The sequence below is a fragment of the Gracilinanus agilis genome, chromosome 4 (genome assembly GCF_016433145.1).
Source record: "Gracilinanus agilis isolate LMUSP501 chromosome 4, AgileGrace, whole genome shotgun sequence".
NCBI classification, from domain to species: Eukaryota; Metazoa; Chordata; class Mammalia; order Didelphimorphia; family Didelphidae; genus Gracilinanus; species Gracilinanus agilis.
In genome coordinates this window covers 114,706,244-114,732,925 of record NC_058133.1, presented here as the reverse complement: position 1 = coordinate 114,732,925, position 26,682 = coordinate 114,706,244, and positions in this window count along the sequence as shown.

Genomic DNA, 26,682 nt, shown 5'->3' with positions numbered 1-26,682 from the left:
AGATTAAGTGTCTTGCTTGCCCATAGTCACACAGATAATAAACATCAGAGGCAGGATTAGAACCCAGATCATCTGACTCCAAAGTCAGTAGTATTTCTCCTGTACTGTTCTGCCTCTGGAGTAGCTAGATGGTGCAGTAGATAGAGTACCAGTCCTGGGGTCAAGAAGACTTGAAATCAAACATAGCTTCAGACACTTCCTAGCTGTGTGACCCTGGGCAAATCACTTCATCCTGTTGGCTTCAGTTTTCTTATCTCTAAAATGAGCTGGAGAAGGAAATGGTGAGGTTCTCCAGTATCTTTGCCCATCATGAAGAGTCAGACAGGACTGAAAAACAACTGAACAACAAAATTGTTGATGTTATTATAAAGGGGCTCCTTCTTCAATGACAGTTTAAAACCACACAACCCCAATGTTCCTTTCGCCTCTGAGATTCTTCGTCTTGGATTTGAGTTCTGGTTCTCCTCATGATTTATTGTATGACTGTGGACACATAACTTCTCTCTAGACTTTCCTTAATTGTAAAATAAGAGAATTGGGTTAGATGGTCCTGAAGGCTCTTCCCAACTCTAACATTCATTTGTCCCAAACTCTGGGTTATGGGATAAGTTACATTCTGGACTCCAGAACCAAACATGGAAATGGGGCTACCCTTCTGGGTCTAGGGCCTTGTGTCTAGTAGGAGTATAAGGAATATTTGTTGACTTATATGCAGTTGACATGCTTTCCTTTGTGCACCCCTGGTCACTTTATGGGGCTGTCCAGGCTTTGAAGATAGGCATTAGAGCCAGAGTCATAACTTTGCTTTTAGTGTTGTCAGTCGTTCGGTCTTCTGACTTCATGACCCCATTTGGGGTTTTCTTAACGAAAATACCGAAGTGGTTTTCCGTTTCCTTCTCCAGTTTATTTTACAGATGAGAAACCTGAGGCCAATAGAGTTAAGTAACTCACCCAGGGTCACACAGTTATTCAGTATCTGAAGCCAGATTTGAACTTAGGAAGATGAATCTTCCTGACTCCAGGTCCAGCATTCTATCCACTGTGCTACCTAGCTACCCTGCCTTTAGTAGGGGAGGACCGTATTTAGGACCATAAACCTCAGATCCCAATAGAGCATTATCCCCAAGAAGCTCAGGTCAACACAGAGTCTTATGAAGTGAAGATGCCCTACAATTAAGTTGGACTTCTCTGCTCAACCAGACTCGAAGTCTGGTTATTTCAGACTCAAGCATTCTACCCTTCAGCTAGATTCTACAGTCACTAACCTAGTCTTTAGCCTTTGAAATGCAAAGCCATCCATAGGAGGAGGACTATTTTCTGGGGCTTCCCTGGATAGGGGCAGCTGAGCCTCATCCCTAGTTAAAGGCACAATTAGCCACTTTTGAGTTACTGTGTTAGGAGATTAATGAGCCCTTTTGAATAATGAGGGAATTTTCTAGCTGAGAACTGCTGGGCAATTAGAATATAGAGGCTTCACACATTCTGGCTTTGCTCTCCTGGATATGTCAGCTGGGACATCCAAGAGTGGGGTGGAGCCTGAAGCATCTAGAGAAGATCTTAAGCAAACAACAGTTTGGAACCAATTTTTAAAAAGGGTGGGGGGATTTCTGGGTCTTTCTACCCTCCCTGCCCCTTAAAAACTGCATCTGAGATTGGGAAACTCATCTTGAATATCTTCCCTTTGGCATTATTTTGAAGAGACACGACTTCAACTTTATAGGTGGTCCTGGGAAAGTCATCTATTTGATCCCCTGTTCTTAGTCAGGACCTCATGATGAGGAAAGCAGCAAGGCATAGTACAGATTTGGACTCTGAAGACCTGACCTAAGGATCCAACTGAATGTCCTTAGACAAGTCACTTCACTTCTTACCTCACGATCTACTCTTACCACCTACTTCACAGAGCTTTTGTGAGGCCCAAATGAGACAATGTGTATCTAAGCACTTTGTACCCATAACATGTTAAATGAATAAAAGCAAGTTCTTTCATCCTGAGGGTCTGAAGTATGAAGTTGGTTGCTTAGGGAACAAAAATCTCATTTATTCCAAGGACATGTCTGTGGTTAAGACTTCAGGTTTGCCTTCTTGACCTTTTTTTGCGTGTTGTAAACCTCTATGGAAGTCTTCTGAGACTATTTTTAAATAATTGAAAGAAATGGTAAATTTCAGTTAGAGGTTAGTGAATATAAAGATGCATTGTTTCCCCTATGGAAAATTCATAGGGAAAAATCTATCCAGAGACCCTTTGGGGGAATCTGTCAACCACAGATTGAGAGTGTTTGTTTTAAATGTTTATAGCAGATGTGGTTTTATTCAGAAAATGGGATAAAGTAAGATCTGGAGAAACAGGAAGAGTTTATAGTGAACTCATGATGAGGAGATAAAATGATAAAATGGGAAAAGAAACCACAAGTAGACCCAGCAGCATGGTAGAGTGGAAAATCCTCATATATTCATTCAATGAGTATTTATTAAGAAGCTCCTATGTTTCAGATAAGGGCTGGGGATACAAAAAATAGCAAAAGATATATTCTGCTTCCAAGGAGTTTGTAGTCTAATGGAGGTGACATCATGCAAATGACTATGTTCAAGCAAGATATGTACAATATAAATTGGAGATAATCAACAAAGAAAAGGCAGTACAATTAAGACAGATAAGAAAAGACTTCCTGTAAAGGTGAGAGTTTTAGATGGGACTTGAAGGAAGCCAGAGAGACCAGAAAGTGGGGAGGGAGAGCATTTCAGGTCTGGGGGAGAGCCAGTGAAAATACCCAGTCAAAAGATGAAGAATCTTGCTCAAGGAACAAAAAAGAGCCCTTAAAGTTTTAAAGAGTCCTCTAGTCTAGTTCAGCCTCCACCTCAGTGTAGGAATCCCTCTACAGCACCCCCAAAAGATGTTCACTTTTGCTTTCCTTCTTAAGAGACATTGAGATCAGTTTTTTTTTCTTAGATCAGTTTCAGGACAGGAGTGTGATGGGGTTGGTAGGGTTGCCTCCTTTATAATTATCAGGGTGTCTACTGTCAGAACTTCCTTGAAGGGGAGGCCTCAAATTCAGGAAAAGAAATGGATATGGACTTCTATTCTTTCATGTTTCCACCAAATGTTAAAGCCTTCTCTAAATCTCACTTAAAGCCCATTTTAAGGGTCTTTTGAGGGTTTAAGAACCCTATTATGTTCAGCTTAAATTTCATTTTGATTTCCTTCCTTGGCCCCTATGATTCTTCCCTTGCTTCAATCTCCTCTCCCAGTTCTCTCTGAGAATTTGGACTGTATCTATTTTATTTTTTTAAACCTTTACTTTCTGCCTTTTCTGTTCATTTGTAGTTGTGTGATTCCCCAAGCACGTCACTTAATGTTTGTCTGCCTCAGTTTCATCAATTGTAAAGTGGAGATCTCTTCCATGTTTGTTTGTCTTAGTAACAATGCTAAGATGGAAGGGCAAGGGCTAGGCAAGTGGAGTTAAGTGACTTGCCCAGGGTCATACAATTAGGAAGTGACTGAGACAAGATTTGAACCCAAGTCCTCCAGACTCCAGGCCAAGCACTCTATCCCCTGAACCACCTACCTACATCTAGACTGTATCTATTTTCTATGAAACATGCCTGATCAAGGGAAGAGAAAAGCATGGTATAGTGAATATCAATTCAATCAATAAATAAACTTTTATTTATTAAGTGCCCATCATGTGCCGGGGGATGCTGGGGATACCAAAAAAAAAAAAAAAAAAAGAAAAAGAAAAAAGAAAAAAAAGGCAGAAGACAGTCCTTACCCTCAAGAACTTTACATTTAATGGGGAAAGACAACACACAAAAGGAATATGAAAAGGGCTGGGGAGATAGAAAGAAGAGGGGAGATACCTGGTAGAAGGAGGATACAGTGAAATCAAAGAAATGTCCTGATTTTTCGAGGAATGGCTAGATGAAGATATAAAGCATGATATAGAATGTCTTTGATGGGTTACATGGATTTTCACTTATTCCCCCAACAGGACAGTTCAGAATCCATAGAGAGTTTCAAATTTAAGATTAATTGGGGGCACTGTGGGTGGTCACAGGGAGGGGGGATTGGGAGAAGGGAGTTAGATGGTCTCTGGAGGTCACATCAGGAATGTAGCTGTCCAAAGGAGTGGTGGGAAAATGTCCTGGGCTTGGATTTGGCATCTGTCAGTTCTTCTTGATAGTCCTTGCTGCTTTGCTCCTTCCCATCAGAAAATGCCACCTTCCTTTCCTGATCTCCACAGACTCAGCCCTCTTCACTGGGGGAGTCAATTTCCTCAGTTTTTGGAACTGTCCGTGGTTCTGAATTCTCCTGCTAGGTGAATGAGTGAGTGTAAATAAACTCAAGCAATCCATTATAGTCTGTCCAGATCATGTTTTATATTTCATCTAGCCATCCATCAAGCAATCAAGTCCTACAGTGACATTTTGCCATCTGTCCCATGTGCAGTATCAATAACCTATATCTTGCTCCAGAAATAGTAATCAAATTAATACTACGATCACTTTTGGAAAAAAGCACGACAAGTGACTGCTCTAAGGCTCCACTCACAACATTTCTGACTCCATTTATTGGCCACCACTTCATGATATGTGTTGTCTTCCTCTTTTATCAAGGAAGCTCTTTGAAGGTAGGGACTTCTTTATATTTGTACCTGCACCTCTGAGCCTAATAATATATTGGCAAGTAATAGATACCTAATAAATGCTTTTTTGTTCATTCATGCCCTGACTGCACCCTTAACTCATCTTGAATATATTCAAGCCACTCAACATTTTTTGGGGCCTCAGTTTTCATCATTTTCAAAGTGGAGATAATGGTACATTTCATAGGCTTATTCTTTGGATCAAATAAGATGGAGTGTTGAAGAAGACCTTGTAATCATAAAATGTCATGTGAATGTAGAATCATAGTTGTAGGGCTGGCAAGGTCCTTAGAAGGCCTTTAGTCAAACCCCTTTCATTTTAAATATGAGGAAACTGAGGGCCAAGGAGATTGGGACTTGTGTACAATGTGTAGAAAACACTTGTAAGTGTTATTATAAGTAGGATTTGAATTCATGTCTGCTTCCAGGGACAACACTATTTCTGTTATGACATTTCTGATACTAGTAGAACCAAAAGTTGATTTTAGCAATAGCTAAACATTTCCATATTGCTCCAGATGGTTATGCAGTCTAGAGTTAACTTATTTATGGGAGAAAAATAAATAAAAATTAAAGATCTCATTCAAAATGCATGAAATTTTGGTCCAAATAAAGCCCAGTGACCAGAATCCAGGAATAACATCATTCTGGATCAGACTAGCCCAACCTCCTTCATTTCAAAGATAAACTGAGGTCTAGTGAGGTTTTGAGTTGTCTAAGATGACACATATTGAAAGTATTGGAAGAGGTATTTGAAGGCTGTTGGCTTGGTTTCATCTCTTATCTAACTCATGGAATTTCAGATCCACTTCTTTTGAAAGCACCTGTTAAGACTTCTAGGATCACCGATGTGGATAAATTTTGGCCTCTTCACTCTGTCATTAGTCAACATGGAACAATTATTCTCATCATGAAGATTCTAGCACTGGAGACTTCTGCCAAGGAAATGATGGAATTTTCTTGCTTCAACAGTTGGGAGATAGAACAGGGACAGTGAAGTCATCTTTGGAAGATATAAATCAAGTGTAAAACTAGAATAATGGCTGCTAAAAAAATTTAGAGCAGCTGCTAAAAATGCTAATGTGTTCTTCAGCTGTGTTAATAGGAGAAGAATGTCCCAGACAAAGGAAGTTATAGTTTAGTTGTCACTCATATCATAATTTTGAGGTTTGCAAAATATTTTACATGCATTATCTGATTTAAGCCCCACAGCAGCTCTCCAAGGAAATATATATATATATATATACATATGTACATATGTATATATATATGTATATGTTTATATATTCATCCTACCTATATTATTATTCCCATTTTAAGGATGAGGTAAGTGAGGTTAAAAGAAGTTAAATCATTTGATCATGGTCATACAGTATTAAAAGCGGGATTGGAACCCAGATCTTCTGATCTTAAGACGAGTGCTTTTTCAACTATACTATTCTGCCTCCACTACTGTACTCTGTCTTAGTCAGCCCATATCTAGAGTAGTATATTTCATTCTGGATTCTAAGATATGAAGAAGCTAGAGTGTGTCCAGAGGAGGGCAACAGGATGCTGAGAAGAGAAGAAAATCCATCATCTAAAAATGGCAAAAGGATCTGAGAAAGTATAGCCTAGAAAGAAAAAAGATTTAAGGAGTTGTGATCAATGTCTTCAAATCTATGAAAGTTTATTTTGTGACAAGACATGAGTTTTACCTGTTTGGTCTCTAAGGGTAGAATTAGAGTCAATGGATGGAATTTACAGGGAGAGAGAATTTAATTTAATACAAAGAAGAATTTTCTAGCTATTAGAGCTGTCTAAAAATAGAATGAGCTTCCTGTCCCTAGAAATATTAAAACTAAGTCTCAATGACCATATGATAGAGATGTTGCCCTGTGATTCAGGGTTTGGATCAGGATTAATCTCTAAAGTCCCATCCAACTCTATGGTTCTATGTTAAGAATCTATAGTTTTAATGTTAAGTGAAAATGAAAATGTTAAAAATCCCCACAAGGATAGGAGTAATTGGGGAAAAGTGATATGATTTTATAGGATGAAGCTGAGATTAATGCCATCTGACATAACTTTCCACAAATTGGTACTCTGGCAAGAAAATACAAAATCAATTTACATAGTAAATTCTACCCACACCTTGCCTCCAACATAGATGGTATTTGAAACCAGAAGACCAAGGTTCAGTTCCAGCTCTGACACTTAGTGTGACTGGCATTTCATCTCTTATCTCTATGCCTTCTCAGGAGATGTGTCTTCTGCCTAGAATGTTCTCCCCTATCACTTCTGCCTTCTGGAAATCTTACGATCTTTTGAAGCTCAGCTCAACTACTACCATCTTCAAGGAGATTTACCTGGTGTTCCCTATAACTGTTATTGCTCCCTTCCCCAAAGCAAATATTCAGATATTTGTTTCATCCATATCTTGTATTAGATTCTATGTGAACTTGTCACATATCTAAAGTAGAATTTAAGCTCCTTGATGGCAGGAGCTGTCTCACTTTTGTATTTGTATCCATAGCACAGTATATGGAACACAGCAGGCATTTAATAATTACTTCTTGATTGAATTGTCACCCTCTTCTTGATCTATAGTTTCCTCTATGGAAGGGAATAAATGCTTCATATTATGGATCTCACAGGACTGTTGTAAGAAAAATACTTTGTAAGTCATGTTTTAAATCAATGATTTCCAAATTTTTTTGGCCTACTGCCACCTTTCCAGAAAAAAATATTACTTAGCCCCCTGGAAATTAATTTTTAAAAATGTTAATAGCAATTAATAGGAAAGATAAATGCACCTGTGGCCATCACCGCCTCCCTGAATCACTGCAGCACCCACTAGGGGGGCGTGGCGCCCACTTTGGGAATTGCTGTTTTAAATTAACACAAACTATTATTTTTTAAACCCTTACCTTCCGTCCTTGAATCAATACTGGGTATTGATTCTAAGGCAGAAGAGCAGTAAGGGCTAGGCAATGGGGCTAAGTGACTTGCCCAGGGTCATACAGCTGGGAAGTGTCTGAGGACCTCCTGTCTCTGGGCCTGACTCTCAATCCACTTAGCCACCTAGCTTCCCCCCAAAACTATTATTGTTACAAAGATGTGATGTGACATTCCTACTTCCTGGACTCAAATACCCACTTTCCCCCTCACTTACACATCACCATGAACTATTTCCTTTTGTGCAGATGAAACTGAGGTAACAAAAATGGACTCTGTGTATGGATCCATGTTAATGAATAATTTTAATGGACAGAATTATGACCATACAATATAGGTTTTGCCTATAAAAATAACCATTGTATGGATTGATATAGTCCTTTCATTTCTTTTATTCTACCTAATTCTTACAACAATTGACTGAGGTAGGAAGGGCATGTATTATTTCGATCATATTTTGGATAGAGAAATTTATATACATTTAATCCAGTGGCTTAAAGAATCACAGAATTTCAGAATTGGAAGAGATCTCCAACCCCTGTCTGATGAAGAGTCTTCTTTTCAGCATCCCCAACAAATGGACATTTAACCTCCATTTGAAGAAATCTGTCAGTCAGAGGCAGAACTGGCACTGAAATATAAATGTCTGGGTTATTAAAATTCTTTCTGCTTGAACAACTGTCTCCAATCAGTCTCATTGTTTGCAGAATTGGGGTTTGGAAAACAGGGAGAACAATGGCAACAATAACAATAATAATGAAATTCCCATCCCTTAAGCACTTGGGGATATTACATATTTACATAACTTACCTGGCGGATGTTTACCCTATTAAATCATAAAGCCTGAAAAACTGGCTGTGTCTCAGCTCATTTCCCTGCCTTTCCCCCCATTTTTACTACCAGAATATCATTAGTGCTCTTAATAACTAGTGGCAGCTGTAATACCCTCACCCTCAACTCCACCCCAAGCCAAGGAGCTGTCTTTGAACTTATTTGGAATTTCCTGTTGGCAACAACGTGGGTGATTACCATGAAGATAAATAGTACAAAGAAGACCCTGTTGGTGTATCCCCATTCAGTAGCATATTATTACCTTGAATGTACTGTCCAGGTTGAAGCCACATGATACCAGCAAAGCCAACCTATTATCTAGAATTTCTTGGTCATGGGTATTTATTATATGCATGCCCAGTATCTTCTGTCTATATACTCTTTACACTAACTGCACTAACTTTGCACCATGTATATTATATTTCCTCCCACCATTCTAGTCATTCTCTTTGGACAATATGCAACTTATCCATATACTTCCTAATGAGCTATCCATCCCTCAACCTCACACTTACAGGTTGGGTCTTCTAGGAGACAGCTATTTCAGGTTTAAGGTATTCTGTGAATTATGGGAGATGGTGCCCCTTGTTTATGGTGATAATATTCCATTATTGTCCTTTTTGCCCTGTCATTTCAGTAAATGCCTTTGCTTCAAACTAGGAGTATTACTGGACTGACTAGAGAAGGTAAATGAATTAAGATAGGGTTTGTGAGTTATGCTTTTAGGAGTATGGACCCACAATGTCTCTTGAACTTCAGGTAGCTGTCCTTTGGAGGACCTAACTTGCAAGTGTGAATTCTTGGAAAGCCTAGAAAGAATATTAATTTATAAAGTACATTGACAATAAAAAGATCATTCAAAAGAGTGCAGTAATAGTGGAGCTCCACTTAGTGTACCACTGAAGACTTCTTCTCTCCTTTATAGGCTATTAGAAGATTTTGAGTAAGAAGGCTCTCGTCAAGGACAAGATGACTAAATCTAGGTATAAAGAGCAGTCTGTTCCACGGATACCAAAGATAACTGGAGAATAATATGAAGCATCCATTATGGATTATAGAATAGTGTCAGAAGGCCTTATAGATCTCTCCTAGACAAAGTAATTGGATCATATGATTACTAAATGATAGATTCTTAGAGTTAGGGTCTTTGAGGTTAAACATCTAATTCAGTGTCAAAATTTCTTCTATAAGCTATGGGATAGCTTCTACTTAACTACAACTAATAATATGAAGTTCAGTACATGTAATAATATGAAGTACAAACACATGTAATCCTTGCTGCATAGGGGGAGGTTGAGGATAGTGGATCTTCTGAGCTTGGGAGGTCTGAGCTGCAATAAAGCTAAAGCTTATCAAATGTCTACCCTATTTCAATATGAATTCCTGGGAATGGGGTGTCACCAGGCTGTCTAAGGAGGGTGAACATGAACAGGTTGGAAATGGAAGTGACTTAAAACTTTGAGGCTGATCTGCTGCCCTTGTAGCTTGAGGAAGATAGGAAGATTCAGATTTAAAACAAACAAAATATTAAACTTATTCTCTCGAAAAGCAACCTCTCCCATTGTTGAACAACTTTTAATTGTTATAAAGCCAAAGAATCTTAGAGTTAAAAAAATGAGGCCTTAAACATCACCTAATTTATCATGTACTTGAACAAGGATGCCCTCTGCAGTATACTTGAAAGTGATCTTTAAACTTCAATGTGAAGACCCTTTGGTGTTGAGGAATGCACTACTGGGGCTCCCTTACATTGACCTGCTGTGTCCTTGTGCAACGTCCCTCTGTTGTTCCTTGTACTGCCTTCTGAGGTTAAGCAAGAGATAGCTATTCCCTCTTCTACATGGCAACACAAAATACTAGGGCACCTATTAAAGTTATGCTCCCCCCACCCCACCAAGTTTTCTCTTTTTAAGGCTAAACATCCCCAGTTTCTTCAAATGATCCTCATATATTGTATTTCAGTTTTTCTCATCATTCTGGTCACTCTCTTTTGAACAATATGTAACTAATCCATATACTTTCTAAAGGGCTATTCAACTTCATCCCTATAGGTTGGGTCTTCTAGGAGACAGCTACTCAAGGTTTAAGGTATTCTGTGAGTTTATGCTTTCAAAAGAATAGCTTGTGAGCCCCCACTGATGTGCTCACTTTCAACTGTAAGCCAACTGAAATAGCTCAAAACAAAGGCATTTGTTAAAATTGCATAACACAAACAGTAATGGAACATCTGGGGAGATCTGGAATTTACTCTCCCCAAAATATACAGAGTCAATAGGAAGAGTGCATATGGAGTACCTTAATATAAATGCATATATATATAAGGAATGTTTAGTTAAAATAATTCACTTCAAATAGGACTCTGATCTCTTTTGTCTTCTGTAGTATCTTCCTGCATTTCTATCTATGCACAGTATCTCTGCTGGGCATGTCACTCTTTTGAGCTTTTGTAGACTTGCTCTTTGTCACTGAATGCCTTTAACCTGCTCTTTGCTGGACTCAGTCTTCTCCATCATGTCAGAAACAGGGGATTCTTAGTAGTGTACTCTTACAATTTGTGATTAGAATATGCAGATAAGCCACTCAAAATTTTATTTCTTTTTACAAGCTATAAATATAATTACTCAAAATCTGAAAGAAGAAAAACTATAAGACCTCATTGTTTCTGTTACCAGGGAGCATCAGTTAATGTGGGTGTCCCTTAATCCAAACCTCTTCCCATATTTGCACTGCCAACTTCATAGAGTTGTTTTGAAGCAAGCCCTTTGAAAACAACAATGCACTACATAAGTGATAAGACTACATTTATCCTTATTACATTTTATTAAATATGTTGTATTGTTCCAGGCTATTGACATCTTTTTGGGTCTTGATTCTATTATTTTGGGGGCTGGCTATCCATTTCCGGTTCATGTCAATCATAAATTTCATAAATGTGCCCTTCATTTTTTCAAATAATTTACTGATTAAAAGGTATACTGCCACACTCATATGTTAATCTCTTCAGTCAAGGACATAGGCCAGATCTTACTCATTGTTGTATTCACTCACTGTGCCTAGAACAGAGCCTTCCATGATGTGGGTGCTCCATAAATATATGTTGGTTCAGTGATTTACTTTTTTTAATCACATATTGATTTTCCCTTGCCATATAGAATTCTCTCTAGCCTCCTATTACATACCATATCAAGTATGCACTCAATGTGCAAACATATTTTCATGTTAGCCTAAGTAAAAAATAATTAGAAGAGTAAATCTGTCAAAGGTGGGGGGGAGGAAATCACATCTCACAGCCTCATTCTAAATATAAATGAATTTTGTATTGTCCGTCCTATATTTCAATCATCTTTACTCTAAATTCATCTTCTTAGTGTGAACAATGAAGATAATAATAACAGATGACATTTTATATAACACCTTACATAAAGGCACATGCATTTACCTGAAGCTTCAACAATATTCAGTGAAAGTATGGCCCATTTGTGGGGCACAACTGCTACTTAATGCATAGTACAAATGAAAGAGAGTCAATCTCTCTCTCTCTCTCTCTCTCTCTCTCTCTCTCTCTCTCTCTCTCTCTCTTTCTCTCTCTCTCTCTCTCNTCCTATTACATACCATATCAAGTATGCACTCAATGTGCAAACATATTTTCATGTTAGCCTAAGTAAAAAATAATTAGAAGAGTAAATCTGTCAAAGGTGGGGGGGGAGGAAATCACATCTCACAGCCTCATTCTAAATATAAATGAATTTTGTATTGTCCGTCCTATGTTTCAATCATCTTTACTCTAAATTCATCTTCTTAGTGTGAACAATGAAGATAATAATAACAGATGACATTTTATATAACACCTTACATAAAGGCACATGCATTTACCTGAAGCTTCAACAATATTCAGTGAAAGTATGGCCCATTTGTGGGGCACAACTGCTACTTAATGCATAGTACAAATGAAAGAGAGTCAATCTCTCTCTCTCTCTCTCTCTCTCTCTCTCTCTCTCTCTCTCTCTCTCTCTCTCTCTTTCTCTCTCTCTCTCTCTCTTTCTCTCTCTCTCTCTCACACTCACACACACAATTTAGGTAACTGTCAAGATCTTGCTGTCTCATCCTCTCAATATAAAGCTCCCAGCCCTCTCTCCTAGATATGACAAAATCACTGAATTATTTTTATTCTTATCCATTTTAGATGCAGACTATGCCCACTCAAGGGACCACAGTTTCCACTAAGTTCCACCCACCCCAGCCCAACGCTAAGATAAATTTACACAACCCCTTTTATATGGTCACTGTCAGCTTCCTTCCTGTAGCTACTGCTTTTTGCATTTTTCCTGGAAGCTGTGATGAGGCGTACTCTGGAATGAGAGGAGCACCAACTAACTACAATCCTGACAGCATTATAGTGAGACCCTTTGTCTGTCTCACACATCCATTATCTCATTTGATCTTTCTAACTACTCTGGGAGGTGGTTTCTACAGATATATCTATTTTAGAGATGAAGGGGTTCTGGGATTTTAAGTGATTTTTATATGGGGTGTTGAATTTAGAGCTGTAAGGAACCTTGGAGAGTACCTGATCCATCACATTCCAAAATGAGATACACATTTTTGGATCTACTCAGTGTGGGAATTTGTTTTGCATTTGTTATGAAGGGTTTGTTTTCATTTTTGTTTTTCAATGATGATAGTGATTTGGGGGATGAAGTGATTAGGGAAAGAGTTACCAAAAAAAAGAAGATATAAAAATAAAAGAAAGAAAAGAGACTCATCAAAACATTTTAAAAATGAACAAAGGAAGTAGAAGGAAAGCCTGAAGGAATCACAGAATTACAGATAAGTAACACAGTTTTGAATGTAGCTTACTAAGGCAACTAGGTTTCACAATGGGTAGAGTGCTACACCTGGAGCCCAGAAGTCCCAAGTTCAAATCTAACTTCAGAAACTCATTAACTCTGTGATCATAAGCAAGCCATATATCCTCTGCCTGCCTCAGTTTCTTAATCTGTAAAATGGGGATAATATAGCATCTACTTTTCAGGGTTTTTGTAAAGACAAAACGATATAATATTTGTAAAGTGCTTTGCAGACCTTAGGGCATTATATAAATATGAACTATTGTTTTGATGTTGGTTGGATTATATTGATAATTATTTATATTGTGAAATATTATTAAAATAAATGTTATTATATTAAACTAAGATATTTTCAGTTCTTATATAATGAATATTATATTAGATTTATATTATTAAATATTTAAGTAATACCTATTGAGTATTAAATGTTTTAAAAGAAAAGCAATCTATACCTAATAGAGAATCACAGTTTTGTTTAAAAAATGCAATGATAACAACAAAAAAAGGGATCACTTGATCCCACTCCTTCCTTTTATCAATTGAGGGCCAGAGGAATTAGTAAATGGCTTGTATTTTTTACAAGATCTCATTGCTTGTAAATGAAAGGATTGAGATTCAAACCAAGTGCACCTCCAGTGATTTTCCCATGACATGACAACTTCCTGGGATTAAAGTTACCCATGAAGAAATCAATAACTATTAACAGATATGTACCAGATTGTTCATACCACACAATCCATAATCCACTTTTTTTTGTCTTTGGCCCTGGGGATTGCCAGGTTAGAACTTGACTGATCCATAGCACCTGGGGAATATGACCACCACTTGGGCTCCTTGGCAAAGAGTGTGCTCAATGGGAATAACATACTCAGGATGTGAAGTATCTTGAGGATTACAAACTTGGCCCTATTTTGGAGTTGTGGTGAGTAATGGACTTGAGGACTACACCTCTGGAAGACACTGGGAAGAGTCATGACAAAAATTTCTTGTCTTTACATTAAATAAGTATATTTCAACCCATTTCTATATGAGGTAGTCAGCTTGTTTTGTCTGAAGGGACAAGTCACGGTGCCATTAAAATAAGGCTGTATTTGGAGTCAAGAGACTTGGGTTTTGACAATTACTACCTGTGTGACCTTGAGCAAATTATTTCACTCCTCTGAGTTTCCAGAGAAGGATAATCAGACTTGTAAAATTCACAGGGTAGTTGTGAGGAAAATTTCTAAGGTAATATGTAAATATGAATTATCATTAGTTCAGTTAATTTTTTAATTGATGCTCTCTTCCAAACAATGTATAGGGTTGTTGTGGTGTAGACAGACCTTAAGAAGACTAAAATACAATAGAGTTCAACTCCAACAATTTTATTGCTCTGGATCATTGCTTTCTACTATGCCACCATACCATGCTGGGCAGCATGTAGAGATGGGAAGGAGAACTTGTTCCTGGGTTTTCATCAAAGCTAGGATATGGTGGATTGAATGCTGGACTGGGAGCCAGGAAGACTTGAGTGTGACTCCTGCCTCAGACACTTAGCAGTTGTGTGCTGCTTGGCAAGTCCCTTAACTTCTCTTAGCCTCAGTTTCCTCATCTGTACATTGGGGATGATAACAATAATATCTATCTTTCAGGATTGTTCTACAAACCTCAAATGCTATATAAGTACTATTATTATTATTATTTCCCATTTTCTATGAAGAGGATGAGGACAGATGAGATCATTTTGCTTAGTTTTATTCAATCATTTCAGTTGTGTCCAATTCTTCAAGACCCCATTTGGAGTTTTCTTGGCCAAGATACTAGAGTGACTTGCCATTTCTTTCTCCAGCACATTTTACAGCTGAGGAAACTGAAGCAAACGGGGTTAAGTGGTTTTCCCAGGATCACACAGCTAGTAAGAGTCTGAAGTCAGATTTGACTCTAGACCCAGCACTGTATCTACAACATCAGCAAGCCACCTTGGGATCACAGTTGTGGAATTGCTTATTTTACAAAGGTGAGGTGTTGTTTTAAGTATGGACACCTCCAAGAGCTTCTATAGTGAAAAGAGAATGAGATGTGCAGTCAGCTACGCTACTTATTATCTGTGCTACTGTGAGCAAGTGATCTCATCTGTGGGGGTCTGCTTTTACTCCCGTAAAATAAAGGGGGTGGGCAGTGTGACCTAAAAGTTTTCTTCTTAACCTAAAGCTTAATATTTATGATGTGACCAGGGCACTCACACAACTTTAAGCCTGAAACTTTAGAGCATTCTTAATGGAACAAGACTATTAAACCTTAGACCAGAGAGGCCAGATATAACATATGAGCGCTTTGCTGCCTGAGCCTGAAAATGGAAAATGCTTTCCCAGCTGATAGTTGTTAAAATAGTAAGGGCCAGTCAAAAAGCACACATTAAGTATTTACTATGTGCCACATATTGTGCTAATTATTAGGGCTATAAATAAAGACAAAAACTTGATCTCTGCCCTCAAGGGATTCACTTTTTAGTGGAGAGATTACATGCAAATAACTGTAGAATAAGACTATATATATATTTGAGCTGAGTCTTAAAAGGAACCACAGATGACAGGAGATAAGAGTCAAGGAGGAAGAGTCTCAGGGACAACCTTAAAAAGTGATGGAGTAGGGAACTAGAACATAGTGGGTAAGGAACATTGAGGTATCCAGTATGGCTGCATTCTAGAGTATATAGAAGGGAGTGAGGTGTAAGAAGTTTGTAAAGGTAGGAAAGGGGCTGGTTGTAAATGCTGAACAGATTTTATATTTGATTACAGAGGTAATAGGGCTAGAGGAGCTGTTGAGGGAGTCAAGCCTAAAATCAGTTCAGTGTCAAGTGATTTGCCCAAGGTCACTAAGTAAGTTTTGTAGCCAGGCATCAAATCAATGCTTTTCCATCTACACCATGGATGTCTGTGTTAGATTCAGCTATGGTAATCGTTCTGTCTCTGCTTCTCTCATACAAACACACAGGGTTTTGTTTTACTCAAAGAGATATAATTCCGTCCTCATCCCCCATTCCTATTCCATCTCTAAAAGACAGGTTGGTAACTGAGTTATTTTTATTTTGCCAAGACCACAAGACAAATGCTTCCCCCCTCTTTTTTTAAACAGAATATTTTATGAAGTCATTCCTTTTGGTCCTTAGACATTCTTTATTTTTGTTTACTCTACTGGGAAACTTCCAGACTATGACAGAGAAGAGAAAAAGCTTTAATAAGTCCTCCTAAGTCTAATCAGCCAACGAGAGCAACCAAGAGACTGGCTCCACGTAGGAGAAAGTCCATACCTTGTCACTTGGGGCTATTCCATAGATAGGGTATTTATCTATGGCTGTGGCTCCCCAAGGCTTTAACAGCAGATCATAGGTTTGTTTCACCCCCTTCACAATGTTAATGAATTATATTGGCTGATGATTTCACCTGCAATGAATGTTTTGGTTTTTTTAGTGTCCTGGAGATATTGCCCTTGTCTATCTCTACATTTATATTGTCTCCTACTGGGGGGCACACAATACCTAAGGATGTGTGGTTCACCGCTGTCCATTGCTCTCTGTGTGTCTGTCTCTCTGTTTCTCCTCTGTCTCCCTCTGTATCTGTGACTGACTCTGTATATCTGATTGTGTTTGTCTCTCTGTATTTCCTTTTTTTTTATATGAGGGATTTTTATTCTAAAATTTCTATTTCTGACTAATCATTTTGGATTCCCAACTCTAGATGAGAATTTATATAACTAATTTCTGGTATGAAGGTATAGTCTGCCTAGTGAAGTGGTTCCCAAACTTTTTTGGCCTATAGCCCCCTTTCCAGAAAAAAATATTACTTAGCCCCCTGGAAATTATTTTTTTAAAAATTTTAATAGTAATTAATAGGAAAGATAAATGCACCTGTGGCCATCACTGCCCCTCCTGGATCGCTGTAGCACCCACCAGGGGGTGGTGGCGCCCACTTTGGGAAACACTGGCCTAGTGGAATCTTGCCTATTATACAAAGCCCATCTTAAATACTTACTTCTCCCATGAAATCTTTTCATGATTCCCCTTAGCCAGTAGTGATCCCTCCTACCAGTGAATTCTCATAATACTCCATTCCTGTTTCTTTTGTTCTTGTCTTTATCACCTTTGTTTTTCTGATTCACTCTTCCCCTTACTAGATTTAAAACCCCTTGAAGGCAAAGCCAATGTTTTATTCATCATGGCATCCCCTTTAGCATATTACACAGAGCCTTGATCAGGCTCAATAAACTTTAGTGAGTTAAATGTTCCCCAAAGGGGTAGATGTCACCTGGTACAATGACACTGTTACATCTCTGTCTTTTAATATATCCAGGTAAAGGGTGAAGAAGTGATTTTTTCCAAAACAGGACTCAACATTCATTAAGGAAGCATAGTATAATGGAAAAACCACTAAATTTGGAGTAAAATTTTTTACTTGTTTTACTTGTTTTAAATCCTGGCTTTGATACTTACTAATAGTACCTTCTTGGACAAGCTGCTTAACTTCTCTAGGCTTCAGTTTTTTTCATCTGTCAAATGAGATGTTCAGGTTAGTTAGAAGGTTGATAATACAAGTTTTTCCCACCCAGGGTTCAGTTGTACCAATCCTGCAGTGGTATCCAATTCTCAGGGAAAGGGTGACGTTTCTTTGCTCTTCTAGTGTTCTAGGCTGAAGGTTGTGAAGTCAAGGACAATTTACTCTTAAGTTAAAGGAAGGAAAAAGGCAACCTTTTCTTTCTTTTCATCTCCTCTTCCAACTGCCTCCATCAGATATTGTTTTCTTCTTTTCTATGAAAAGGAAAAATGGAAAGCAGCCCAATTTAGGAAAATGAGAATTACATCACCCTTATGTGATCCTTTCCCCATTCATTCAGGATTTTCTGAAATTCTCCTTTTGTTCCTTTCTCACATTCTGTCTCTTCCCAAAGATATATCTGAGGCTGGCTGACTGGTGAAGATGAGAAGATTTACTTTGTCCTTTGATGGATGGGGATGCTCTAGCCCCTACCCCAAGTGCTAGAGAAGAGGCAGATTACTGGCTTGGGGAACCTTGGGAAAAAGAGGTCTGAGAATGGGGCCACTGGAAACAATAACTGGACATTAAATGAGCGCTTTCCTTTTGCAGTTATTCTGAGAGGGAAAAAAGGAAAGAGATGCCAAAGAGGAAAGCAAGTCCCAGTCATTATGCAGAGGAAAGAAGCTATTTTAAAGGCTTTAACTGGAGGAAGACTCCTTCACTAAGTAAAGCTTACCAAATGTCTCACTGGAAGCACACAGTAGAGAAGAGAAGAGAATTAAAGGAATGAATTAGGACAATTTCAAAGAAACAAACATCAGAAAGCAGAACAGGGTTCCCAGTCTGAGAAAGTGGCACTCAGGATTCCTGACTTCCAAACCTGAGTGCCTGTTCTTCTATGATTATAAATAATTTAAAAGAGATAAAGTAGAAATAATGACTTTTCTTTTTCATGAAAGAACTGTGATACCTTGAGATAGCCTCTAACTTGTAAATACTACAGAGGAACTAAAAATGTCACTGGAAGATATAAAGAGTGGAATTAACACAGAGGAGGAAAGAGTCTCAGGTTAAGACATGCCAGCACAGCAAACCTGAATCGCAATTATTCAACAAGCTCAAGATTATGGTGCAAGAAGCTCAAGGGCCAGGATGACAGATCAGAGAGATACCATTGCAAATTCTAAGCCAGCCAGAGGAAGTAGGAAAGCTTTCAGCAATATGAAACCTCAGTGGGAGAAATCACTCAAGAGGAATTTCCCTGAACTTAAAAAAAGTCTTGCGATTTAGGACAAATTAAATAATCTCTTATTATTAATTAGAATGAAGAGATAATCCCTTCTAGTTCTATGGTCCTATGATTCTAGGGGATGGATGGTATAAACATTTATTAAGTCCTTCCCATATGCCAGGCACTGCTAACTCATTTTATCTTTAAAAAAACTCTAGAAGGTAGGTACTCTTATTAGTTCCCTTTACAGTTGAGAAAACCGAAGGAGAGAAAGGTCAAGTGATTGTTGGGATCACATAGTAAATGTCTGAGCCCAAATTTGAATTCATGTCTTCCTGATTCTAGGCCCAGTGCTTTATTGACTGCACCACTAACTACCTCTTGATCCGGGATTGGGGAGAGTAGTTGCTTTGTGGAGTCACATTTGGGTTGATGAGTCTAAGGCAGTGATGGGTAGACTACGGCCCCCAGGCCAGATGTGGGCCCCCTGAAATGTTCTAACTGGCTGCATGACATTATTCCGAATCTGATGAATACAATACAATGAAACTTCGAAAGAGTTGCCTTAGAAATAGACTGACCCATGAGCATTTCCTTTCCTTTGGCCCCCTCTTTAAAAAGTTTGCCCATCACTGGTCTAAGGGAAAGGACATCAAGGCTTTCTAAGTACAGGACTCAGGCAAAGTTAAACTAGGCAGCTCAGGACACAATATTGCTGCAGAGGAATTGTTTCAATAAAGAACTTTACAGGCTGTAAGGATAAGTGATAAGGGATAGAGAAAATTTCATAAATTGTCTTCAAGAGGAAAGGAGGAGAATTGAGATACAAATCCTGGAAGAAGATTCTGGAAGGAGAGGAGGGTCTTTGGAGTTGACTGTTTATAACTGTCACTCCTATTCTAGCTTTCCACTGAGCTGGATCTTTGCTCTGACATCCCTTTGGAAGAACTAATCTTGTGGAAAGATTAGGGATTCCTGGATTGAAGAATTGCCCTGGAGTAGATTGCCTTTTCCCTGGAGTACAGAGAGATCAGCCTATTTGAGATCAACTGGGCTAAGGTAATTCCAAGGGTTTTTAAATCTGGGACTCTGGGTTATCTAGGAAGCCAAACCCAGACTTGAGAAGGGATTCAAGCTAACAGAGAATCCTGTCTCCTTTGCCTTCTTAAAGACAATCTGGGTAGTTAGCTTAGCAAATAGTCAGATAGCATTTGGAGTTCTAGATAAGAGCAGGGAGTGGATAGGCAGGGCCTACAGAAGAAAGGAAGGGTAACCTCTGTGAGGTGCATAGAAGTTGGGTAGAGTCTAGATCTTATAGTGTTAGGACCCTATCTACTCTTTCCCCTTACTCCAATTATCAAAATAAACTTGGTTTCTAAAGCCCAAGTGTTTTGTGCTTTTCTGGCCCTGGGAAGTTTCCTAGGCGGGTGTTTCTTACCTCCCATCCATCTAGACCTTTCCAAAACAATCTACCTCTATTTGGAGGTAGTCATCTCTTTCATTACAATACTGACAATCTGAAAGAATCTCCATGAAGTCAGTTGGAAAAGGCTAAATCAGCTGAGCTGGGGATGAAACAGTTAAGAACTAAAAAGTAGTCAGATGTTAAGTAATATTAAAACAGATTTATGGAGTAATCTGTACTTTCCCTTCTGATGTATAATTTACACCATGATAATAATAATAATAAAAGCTAGTATTTATATAGCATTGTTCTAAGCACTTTGCAAATATTACATTATTCCATCCTCACAATAACCCTGAGAAGAAGCTATTATTACATCCATCTTATAACTGAGGAAACTGAGGCAGACAAAGATTAAGTGATTTATCCAGTCACATATTTAGGAAGTATCTGAGGTCAGTCTTGAACTTAAGTTTTCTAATTCCAGGTCCAGTGATCTATCCACTGTGTCACCTAGTTGCCTCACTGTGTAAGTAATGACAGACTTCTGTATTCTAATCAGTAAATTGGTTATGTGATGCGTGGTTGACCCACTATGGAATTGCATAGATCAAAAATGTGGGTACAGAGTGACATCTTGTAAAGTGAGGCATTCTCCTTTAGAGTCAGGAACAAGAGGGACCAATAATAAATGTATGCCACTTTCTGTTAGGTGGTTTCATTGTAGGGTCTTCAGCTACCCTGTCATGTTTACAAATTCAAGCCAGTTGGTTCAGTGGTCATACTTTGGTTCTGGTTATAAGTAAGAACTTGAGTAAGTTCATTTATTGTACTCCCTCAAAGTGTATCTTCTTGGGCTTCTATAATTCTGACATCGTTAGAGCCTAAATCATCAAGCAATACAGCCAGGTGCAGGAATTCTCAGTAGAAGGTTTGTTGTTGATAGATGTTTCTGCCAGATCACCATCAAAGAATACACATCTTTCTTCATTTTCCAAGATTTTATCCTATCTATTTGGCAAAAAGGAGGCTTTTATGATGATCCTTTGGCACATGGACAGAAAGTCAACATTTATTATCTCTTGGTAGTCAAGTTCCAACTAGTAGATCTCAATATACTATCCAGGAGGAAAAGGCAATAACTTCTTGTTTACCCACAACTCCTTTTGCAGTGCTTAAAAATCGTGGTTAAAAGTAGATAACCTGTTGGTCACATATGTTAGAGTTACAGATATTTTGGTTCCAGGTGGTATGGAGTTTCTTGACCCCTAACAAGGCATTGCCCAACTATTGTCCAAAAAGGCTGCAATGGGAAGAGAGAAGACAAGACAGTTCCCCTGAAATATGGACTGCCCATACTTTGAGACCCAACTCATATTCCATCTTCTCCATGAAGCCTTCTTTATCTCCAGCCTATATGGATCACACCTTTCTCTAATTTTATATGGTACTTAGAGAACATATGATACTACCCAGCACTTCATTTTATTTTGATTATCTTGTCTTATTTTCCAATTCAATTCAGTAAATTCATTTGAAACTACTAGCTTTTTGTATGTCCTGTACAAAAAGCTAGTAGTTTCAAATGTGAGTTTTTCTAACAAGAATGTAAGTGCTTTGAGGTTAAGAGTTTGCATGTTGTACTTCTTTCGTATTGCCTCAGGAAATAGCATTGGTACTGGTGAGCACAGAAGGTGCTCATTAGATGTTTGCTGACTTTTGAAATAAAGCTGAAGGAAGGACATACTTAAGTGATGATGGAAAAGAAATCTGCAGTTTGTCATAGTCTAGGCCAGTGGTTCCCAAATTTTTTTGGCCTACTGCCCCCTTTCTAGAAAAAAAATATTACTTAGCGCCCCCTGGAAATTATGAAACTACTTATTGAACTTGGAATAGAATGTAATACAAAAAAAAGTGTGGCCATCACCGCCTTCCTGTATCACTGCAGCACCCACCAGAGGGCGGTAGCACCCACTTTGGGAATCACTGGTCTAGGCAATTGTTTAGACTAGCATATGTAGTGGGATCAAATTCATTCAATCCATTCATCAGTACCAATAAAATATTAGCAACTGGCATTTGTATCACTTTAGACTTTGCAAAAAAAAATGTTCATACATTACCTCATTTCAGTCTCAAAATACAATTGATACCACTGGCATTCCTATCCCCATTTTACAGCTAAGGAAATTGAGGTCTAGAGGGGTTAAATGATGTTGTTAATTGTATTCATAAGGCTAGTAGTGACAGTGGTGGGCTATGAGCACCAATAAAACTGACTGCAAGTCCATTACTCTATCCACTATACCCCACTGCCTCTCTTTATTGGATAAGCACAGCATATAGAGAGGGAGATACTGAGCACAGAATTGAATTAGAGGAGAAGAACAAACTGGATCCCATTGGGAATGTGTGAAACATTTTCAGTGGTCTCAAGCAAGTCACTGTTACAGAAGGACATCTCTTAGACACCAGTATTTTCCCAGGGACACAATGCAATTGCAAATGGAACACCATGATCTCTAAAGAATCAAAATTGCAATCCTCCCCAAAGGCAGTGAATGGAGAGAGATGTGGCAGGTACAAATAGACTGCAGGGCATTACCAATAGTGTCTTGTGCTCTAGACCTTGTGTAGAAGATGCCACTGAGGTTTACATATAACTGGAAAAGGAAATGAGCTGGTCATGCAGCAAAAGTGGAGAATAATATTCAGAGAGCCTGAGTTTTACACTGGAATGCCATTCATTCAACAAGCATTTATATGTCAGGCACTGTACTAGGTGCTGGAAATACAAAGACAAAAGTGAGAGTCCCTGAACCCAGTGAGCTTACATTTCATTTCGATAACTTGATGGATTGGCAATCTCCCTGATGTGTCCATTTGCTTTTAAAACTTGGATGGCCACCCATGCTGTGTGATTTCTGTCCATATATTTTTATAAAACTTCTATGGGGATTCTACTCAATATGCTGTGGATCATCTTCCATATCTCTTGATGTTCCCTGGATACAAAAGGAACACTTTATCCATGGCTCCCTCTTATCATGAATGACTCTTTTTTCCTGGTCACTCCCAGATAACATCCTTGTTGTCAGTAGACAATGATTGTATTGTAAGTTTTTTCATTTTTACTTAGTTGTGTTCTTGATTTCAAAAGTCAACAAAGAGGGCAAGCTCAGTGGCTCAGTGGATTGAGAGTCAGGCCTAGAGACAAAAGGTCCTGGATTCAAAACTATCCTTAGATACTTCCTACATGCGTGACCCTGGGCAAGTCACTTAACTTGAGTGGCCTTGCCCTTACCTCTCTTCTACTTTGGAATCAATAACCAGTATTGATTCTAAGATTTTATTTTTATTTAAAAGAATTTTTTCCATGGTTCCATGTTGCATGTTTTCTCCCTCTCATCATCCCTTCCCCACCCTGGAGTTGACAAGCAATTCCACTGGGTTATACATACATACATACATACATACATATTATTACTCAAACCCATTTCCATATTGATTCTTGATCGAATCAATCATGAATCAAATGAAGATTGAAGGTAAGGTTGTTAAAAAAAAGACAACAGATATGATACCCAAAAATATATGGAAAGAACAAGAGGAAGGCTTCTGGTACTTCTTCTATGGAAGGTATATCTAGCTTAACCCATAACAAAGGCATTTACTAAATTGGCATAGAAAAAAATAGTAGCTATGAGATATTCTCCTTAAGCTTGGTGTACATTCTCCCCCAAATATATAATATCCATGGGTAGTGTACTATGAAAATGGCAGGGTGGAATTCCTGTAGGATACAGGGTCAAGTCTCACCCAGAATTCCAGGGGACCCCCCCCGGAGAACTCTGGGTGAGGGGACAGTTAGAAAGGAGTTTAAGAGTTGATTCCTGGGGGTTGAGGTGAGCAGGTCTCTCTGCTCATTGTTCCTGGTTTGGGGTTTGCCTGGGAGGCCATAGTGGCAAAAGCCATTGTGGTTTCTACTCAGGAATTTACCTGTCTAGTGGAATTAGATCTTCATTGCAATAGCATTTTATTATTCATTTAGTTATTTAGGTGTTAGGAGTAGTTACTATTAGCTTTGAGGGCAAGTTAGCTAAAGGTCTGCCACTCCCTCCTGGGGGGAGTTAGGTAGAACTACCTAATTGATCAGGGCTTCCCAGTTTATCCAAATCCTTGATATCCCTTCCCTGCCTTCCCTTCTTTCTTTTATCAATATAAGCTTTATCTTTAGTAGCAGTGCCTGAGTATTATTTGGGTATACTCACTTCAGCCATTAAGCTTGGTTCCTGTAAGTTGCCAGTCTAAGAAGTCAGATCCTTCTCAGTCCTTGACACCAAGAGATCAAGCTTCTCCTTTGTCTCTCAATCAGACCTGTGGGGAATATAAGTTAGAGAAAGGGAATATCATTAAAGATTCGCCTTTGCTGAATCTTGCTTGAAGACACACTGCCCTGTCTCCATTTTCAACTGAAAACCAACTGCTTGTGGGGAGGGGTTTGAGAGCAAGGAATACCTTACCCCCTCCCTACTCACTCAAGCCTGTTTGTGGGGGAGAAGTGAGTCTTGCTGGCTCTTAGCTCAGGTCAGTCCATCAGCTTCCCAAACATCTCTGATATTACAAACATAACAGTAGAGATGGCACAAACTTAGGGTACCACAGTAATAAGGCACATATTTAAGGAACATATGTGGCCAAAAACATGTGCCTCTGGAACCAGAGGACCTCAATTCCCTGGTTCTCTTTGAAGTAGTCTTCTCTGTAGGTTTCCTCTAAATATAACATCTCTGATGGGCAAATTATTAAGATGAGCTCCTAAGGTCTACTCTTTTCTATTTCTTGAGTGATTGGAGAATGTGTCTGTGTTGCTTGATGAATACATCTCAACTGTGCCTTGGACTCTACTGAAATAGTGAACTTTCAAACTTCTGGGTGGCATATCTCCTAATGGATGAGTAGCTCTGCTGCTGCATGCTATGGATGACCTCTCCCCAAACCCCACCTTCTGCTATAACTCCATAAAGCTTGGGCAGACTGGATTTAATGGGTCAATTGAAAGGTCAATGGCTCAATGTCTATCTTTCCTTTTCTAATTAAAGATGGAATTGCAATGAGAGATTACAGGTTGTTTGTAGTCACATATTAATACTTCATTAACACTTTATAATTACAGTTTGGGCTTTCTGGGATGGGTGGTAGTGGTGGTGGTGATAATGGTAGATGGTCAACTATCTCTCTCTCTCTCTCTCTCTCTCTCTATATATATATATATATATATATATATATATATACATGCAAGAATTGTAGCAAGATAAGCAACCATGAAAGAACTTAGATCTGCACTGGTTTCCTCATCTATAAAATGAAGAGATTGGAATCGAGCTCCATAAGATAGCATCTCTCATGGAAGTGTTGAGTGGGCTAATGTCCAGTACTTCTCAACATCTGAAGCCACTGTAGTTCTGTGTTTGTGGAAAGACCTGCTTAAAAGTTCTGATTGGTAGACTGTTTTCAGCATTGCCACACCCAAGTCTTGATTAGTACAAATAATGAATCTTCTGAAGTGGTCACATTATTTGAATTCATACTGTATAATTACATTGGGTTGGGATCAGTGACTAAATTTTACATAATTAAACTTGAAATAATGTAATTTGAATAGGCAACTGTTCCTCACCACTTGGAGGAATGGAATAGTGGAAGATGGAACACCACTGAAAACAAGAACAGAATTAGGGAAGTCTAAACCAGTCAATCCAATTCAGTTAAACACATTCACACAGAAAAAACTGAGTATATGCATACATACATACATACATATGTACACACAAATATATATCTGTATTATGGTAGGCTCAAGGACAAAAATTAAAGAGGTTCGGTCCTCAAGGAACTTACACCCAACTGGGGGATATAACAAATACACAGATAAAAAATACAAAGCAAATAAAATACATATATTAATGAGGGAGGGAGGGAGAGAGAAAGAGAAAGAGAGAGAAAGAGAAAGAGAGAGAGAGATGAACAATTAGAGACATCAGAACAGGCATTAAAGCATGGAGGAAGGTGATGAAATGGCGTGTATATGGGAGAAATTATCCTTTTGATTAGAACAATAAGTGAAGGGGAGGATTATAAACTACTATAACAGGGGTTCTTAACCTTTTATATGTTAAAGATCCCTTTGGTCTATGGTTTAGTTCTCTCTCACTCTCTCTTTCTCTCTCTCTCTTTATATATATATATATATATATATATATATATATATATATAT